Raw genomic sequence first — 6,921 nt, 5'->3', positions numbered from 1 at the left:
CAAGGACTGTGGGACAAGTACAAATAATGTAATATTTGCATAATAGAAATATAAGGGGAGGAAAGAGAGAAAGGAACAGAAGAATTCTTTAAAATAATAATTATAAAACTTCTCCAAATTAATGTCAGATACCAACCACTAATTCAAGAAACTCAGAGAACACCATGCAGGATGAATGCCAAAAATAAAAAAATAAAAACTACACCTAGGCATAGCATTTTCAAACTATAGAAAATCAAATATAAAGAGAAAATCCTGAGAGAAACCAGAAGGGGGGTAGAAACAATGAAGGTAAGAATTACATCTGACTTCTCCTCAAAAATCATGTAAGCAGAGTGAAGTAAACTATTTAAAGTATTGAGAGAATAAAATGACCAACATAGAATTCTGTACCTTATGAAATTATCCTTCAAAAGTGAAGGGAGAAAATCAGTAAGGACATAGTTAAACTCAATAACACTATCAACTGGATAAAATTGACATGTGTAGACAACTTTGTCCAACAACAGAAGAATACACATTAATTTCAAGTACACATGGAACATTCATGAAGATAGACTACCACATTCTGGGCCATAAAATACCTTAACAACTTTTAAAAATAGAAATCATACACTGTCTGCTCTCAGACCACAATGGAATTAAACTACAAATGAATAATAAAGCTAACTGAAAAATCCCCAAATGCTTGGAGATTAAACAACACACTTCTAAATAACAGGTGAATCAAAGAGCTTGCAAGAAAATTTTAAAACATTTTGAACTAAATAAAAATGAAAATACAGCTTATCAATATTTGTGGGTTAGAGCAAAAGCAGTGTTTAGAGGGAAATTTATAGCAGTAAATGCATGTAGTAGAAAAGAATGAAAATCTAAGTTTACACCTTAGGAAACTAGAATAAGAACAAATTAAATCCAAAATAAGCCAAAGAAAAGAAATAATAAAAATTAGAGCAGAAACCGGTGAAATTAAAAACAGGAAATTATACTAGAGAAAATCAATGAAACTAAAAGCTGACTCTTTGAAAAGATCAACAAATTCAATAAGCCTCTAGCTGGATTAACCAAGAAAAAAAGAGGACATAAATTACTAATGGCAGAAATGAAAGAGAGGACATTATTACTGATTCAGCAGACATTGAAAAGATAATAAAGGAATACTATGCCCAGAAATTTGATAACCTGAAACAAATTTGGTAGACAAATTTGATGAAATGGACCAATTACTTGAAAGCAATCTGCCAAAACTCATACAAAAACACAAGTGGAGTAAGACTATACCTATTAAAGGAATTGAATCAATAATTAATGACTTTCCAAATCAGAAAGCATCAGGCCCAGATGGGTTCACTGGTGAATTCTACCAAACATTTATGAAGAAATTATACTAATTCCCCACAATCTCTTTCAGAAGATAGAAGTCCCTGTTTTCTAATTCATTCTGTGAGGGCAGCATTACCCTAATACCAAACCAAATAAAGATATTATAAAAAAGAAAACTACAGACCAGTGTCTCTCATGAATATGGTTACTAAAACCCTCAACAAAATATTAGCAAATTGTATCCAACAATGTATAAAAATAATTATATACCATGATCAAGTGGGATTTATCCCAGGTATGCAGGGCTGGTTCATCATTTGAAAATTAGTTAATGTAACCAATCACATCAACAGGCTAAAAAAAATTACATGATCTTATCAATAGATGCAGAAAAAGCATTTGACAAAATTTAACACCCATTTACGATAAAAACTCTCAGTAAACTAGTTATAAATGAGAACCTCCTCAACTTGATGAATAATATCTACATAAAAACCTTTGTTGACATAATGATAGTAAGAAGCAAGCTTTCCTATTAAGATAAGGAACAAAGCAAGGATATCCTCTCTGATCTCTTCTTTTCAACATTATATTGGAAGCCCTGGCTAGTGCAATAAAACAAGAAAAGGAAATAAAATATATAAAAATGGAGAAGGAAGTAAAATCTGTCTTTGTTTGCAAATGACACAATTGTTTATGCATAAGATCTGAAAGAATAACAAAAAATCCTGGAAGTACTAAGCAATTATAGTGAACTTACAGAACACAAGATTAATATACAAAAGTAAATTGCTTTCCCATATACCAGCAATGAACAAGTGGAATTTGTAATTAAAACAGAAAACCATTTATACTGACACCCTCCCTAAAATGAAATACTAGGTATTAATCTAACAAAATATGTACAAAATTTTTACAAGGAAAACTACAAAACTCTTATAAAAAGAAATCAAAAATAACTAAATAAATGGATAGGTATTTCATTTTCATGGACAGGAAGACTCAATAGTGTCAAAATGTCACTTCTCAACTTGATTTATAGATTTAATGCAATTTCAGTCAAAATACCAGCAAATTATGTTGTAGATATCAACAAACTGATTCTAAAGTTTATATCTAGAGAAAGGACCCAGAATAGCCAACAAAATATTGAAGGAGAGGAACAAAACTAGAAGACTAACACTACCCAACTTCAGGGCTTACTATAAAGCTATTACATAATAATGAAGACAGTGTGGTGCTGGCAAAATAATAGACAAATAGATCAATGGAACAGAATAGACAGCCCTGAAATAGACCCACATAGATATCATCAAGTGATCTTTGACAAAGAAGCCAAAGGAATACAGTGGGAGAAAGATCGTTTTTCCAACAAATGATACTGGAACAACTAGGCATCAACATACAAAAAAAAAAAAAAAAAATTGAATCTAGACACAGATATTACATCCTTTACAAAATTAACTCAAAATGGATCATAGGCCTAAATGGAAAACAGAAAACTATGGAACTCATAGGGGATAATATAGGATGAATATAGATGACCTTGGGCATGACAATGACTTTTTATCTACAACATCAAAGGCACAGTTCATGAAATAATTGATAAGATGGACTTTATTACAATAAAAAATTCTGCTCTACAAAAGACATTTTCAAGAGAATTAAAAGACATTTCACAGACTGGGAGAATATATTGGCAAAAGACACATTTGATAAAGGACTATTGTTCAAAATATATGAAGAATTATTAAAACTCAACAACAAGAAAATGAACAACCGGATTTAAAAATGGGTCAAAGCCTTTTACAGACAGCTCACAAAGAAGATATACATATGGCAAATAAACATATGGAAAGATGCCCCATATCATATGTTATCAGGGAAATGCAAATTAAAACAACAATTAGACTCTTATTCACTACTGGTGCAAAATGTCACATCCACTTTGGAAGATAATTTGGCAGTTTCTTCAGTTTCTTACAAAACTGAACAGGAACACATGATCCAGCAATTATGCTCTTTGGCATCTATCCAAAGAGTTTAAAACTTATCTTCATATAAAAACCTGCACACAGATGTTTATAACAGCTTTATTCATAATTGCAAAAACTCAAAAGCAACCAAGATGTCCTTCAATAGCTGAATGTCAGATAAAAAACTTTGGTTCATCCAGACAATGAATTATTATTTAGCACTAAGAAGAAATGAGCTATCAAGCTATGAAATGATGAGGAATCTTAAATGCATGTTACTAAGTGAAAGGAGCCAACCTGAAATGGATATGTATCTATGATTTCAACTATTTGGTGTCAGGAAAAGACAAAACAAGGGAGACAGTAAAAAGATGAGTGGTTACTGGCCATATACCCAAAGGATTATGAATCATTCTACTATAAAGACACATGCGCACATATGTTTATTGCAGCACTGTTCAGTATAGCAAAGACTTGGAACCAACCCAAATGCCCATCAACGATAGACTGGATAAAGAAAATGTGGCACATATACACCATGGAATACTATGCAGCCATAAAAATGAATGAGTTCATGTCCTTTGCAGGGACATGGATGAAGCTGGAAACCATCATTTTCAGCAAACTAACAGAAGAACAGAAAACCAAACATTGCATGTTCTTACTCATAAGTGGGAGTTGAACAACGAAAACACATGGACAGAGGGAGGGGAACATCACATACTGGGGCCTGTCAGGGGTTGGGTGCTAGGGGAGGGATAGCATTAGGAGAAAAACCTAATGTAAATGATGGGTTGATGGGTGCAGCAGACCACCATGGCACCTGTATACGTATGTAGCAAACCTGCACGTTTTGCACATGCATCCCAGGGCTTAAAGTGTAATATATATAAAAAAAGATGAGTGGTTGCCAGGGTTTAAAGCAGTAGGGTGAAGGGATGAATAAGCAGAGCCTGGAGATTTTTACGGCAGTGAAATTACTCTGTATGCTACTCTGATTATGAGTACGTATCATTATACATTTGTCCAAACCTATAGAATGTACAACACCAAGAATGAGCCCAAATATAAACTATGGACTTTGGATAATTAAAGTGTGTGTGTGTGTGTGTGTGTGTGTGTGTGTGTGTGTATCTTACTACATTGCTGGATTTTGTATTTGTGGTGTTTGTCAGCATCTTAACATTTATAGTTTATCTTGACTTATTTTCTCATTCTACATTAATATATATTTTTATATCTAATTTTGTATTCATAGTTCTGAATTTTTCTTACAGAGGGCCCCTAATATATATATAAGCTTCACAAAACCTAACCATGTCCTTGAATATCTGCATAGTATTTTCAATTTACAAAATATTTTCACATTTTACCTGTTTTCTCAATGTGGAGAGAACTGCAAGGGTTTCAGTGACTTCCCCAAATCTACAGAGGCCTAAAGTTCAAGACCCACAATTCAGGCTCAGAATGCTTTATTCTACTATTCTTTCCCCTACACCTCACTGTGTGCCATGCCTAAGATTTTGTTAATTAAAGCAAAACCTCCTAGAATTATATGACTAAAAGGTATGTCTGACTAAAATCCAGATTTTAATGGATTAGCATGACTTTATGTCTTAGCCCATTCATACTGTTATAACGGAGTATCACAGACTGGTACTTTATAAATGACAGACATTTATTTCTCATAATTCTGGAGTCTGGAAAGTCCAAGATCAAGCTGCCAGCAAGTTTGGTGTCTGATGAGGGCCTGGTCACTGCTTGCAAGATGGCACCTTGTTGCTGCATCCTCCAGAGGGGATGAACACTATCCTCACATGGTGGGAGAGAGGGAAGGAACAAATCTGCACCCTCAAGCCCTTTTCTAAGGTCACTGTCATTCATGAAGGAAAGGCTCCATCCTCGTGACTTAATCATCTCGTAAAAACTCCATTTCTTAATGCCATCACATTGGAAATTTAATTTCCAACACATGAATTTTTGGAGACATTCAGACCATACTACCTTGTAAGGAAAACTTATTTGAAGTCTCATAAACCTTTAAATATCTAGATGAATACCTAATAAAATAGTCTAAACTTCACACGTTTGGAGTTTGTAAACATTCAAGGACATGACAAAGGGTCTTGCTTGTTAAGCAAATAAAAAGTGAACCCAAGGGTAAAAGAGGATATGTAAATAGCAGTACAAGCTATTTTCAAATACTTTGTTTTATTTTTATATGACACATTTCTTTAACCCCTTGTTTTCTTTAGGCATCACTGATTGCATTAGGTTTTAAAGTGAGTTAGTGTACCGAACTGAATGATGTGTATAGTCTTCAACTGTAATAGGGTTTTGCATGTACATAGTGCATAGTACATCTCACTGGTTTTTATGACTGCATATCTGCTAAGTCATCACAACAACCTGGAAAGTCTTTTTACTTACAGAGTCCTTATTGTATGCCAGATACTGTTCTAAGCTTTTCTTATTCATTAATCCATGTGATAGTCACATTAAAGCTATGAAGTTGGTATTATTATGAATATTCCCAGATGAAAATCGAGGCTTGGAAAAGGTAAGTAACTTGTTCAAGGCCATGAAGCTAGTTAAATGACAGAGCTGGTGCTGAATCCTTAACCAGGTGCTATATTGCTCCCTGTATTATATCTATAAAATAAGTAATGTTTGCAATGCTTCACCCAGATGTCTATATTCAATTGGAAGGCTGCAGTCTTAGGTTATATTGCATATTCAGTTAGTTCCATCTCTTTGTATTTATTTCTACTAAATTAGAAATTCTTTTATCACAATTATAGGCTCTTAGAAATGGCAGTGAGTGTTTGTTGGCTGGTTCATATAGTTCCAGATTTTCAGACTGCATAGGGATCCAGAATTATGATGAAGTTTTCCACTGAAGTCTATTTTGAGCATTCTAAAAAATGCTAAGCTAACTCACATCAACTCTGAAAGCTTCAACTTGTGAGATATGGCCAATGCTTTTCCAATCTACTCTTTAGGTAGTAGTCAGCTTTGGAAGTATAACGCATGTTCTATTGAAGAATTTGGATTTGGTTTTAAAATAAGCTTAATTTCTTTCTCTGATAAGGATTGAAAAAGAGCCAAACTCTTAGCTGTCAAGTTGCTTATCCCCCTGCTTGATCTACTTAAAAAATCATGATATGCCCAATCTCAAAATTGTGCCTTTTTCATCAGGATGTGGTATGTTCAGGCTATTCAAGATACTGGATATGTCTTTGAGACACACAGCTTGAGCAAGCTGATGTAAACCACCTTTTCTGGTACTATGAATTTGTGAAGCGATGTTTTTATCTTGCCTATCTTTTCAAAGCCTCTCTGAGCACCTGTTCATTGAACAGCTAGCATTCCTCAGTAGAGAAAGAAGTCCTGCTCCCTCTGTCAGTTTTTCTACACAGCACACTGAGCAGGTCATTCCAGGGAAGGTCACCCTTGCCTCCCAGTGCTCTTTCCTTCATCCCCACCCTATCCCAAGACTTCCTCACTCTCTGCTCTGCTTATTTATCTCCACGCTACTTATCATCTTCTAAACTATTAAGTTGAAGTGTATGAAGTTGTCATTTGTGTAGGGCCAACGCTGTCAGATATCAAGCATCTAACT

The sequence above is a fragment of the Mandrillus leucophaeus genome, unplaced genomic scaffold, assembly GCF_000951045.1.
Source record: "Mandrillus leucophaeus isolate KB7577 unplaced genomic scaffold, Mleu.le_1.0 Scaffold998, whole genome shotgun sequence".
NCBI classification, from domain to species: Eukaryota; Metazoa; Chordata; class Mammalia; order Primates; family Cercopithecidae; genus Mandrillus; species Mandrillus leucophaeus.
The sequence above is the reverse complement of the archived record's forward strand: the minus strand, read 5'-3'. Positions refer to the sequence as shown.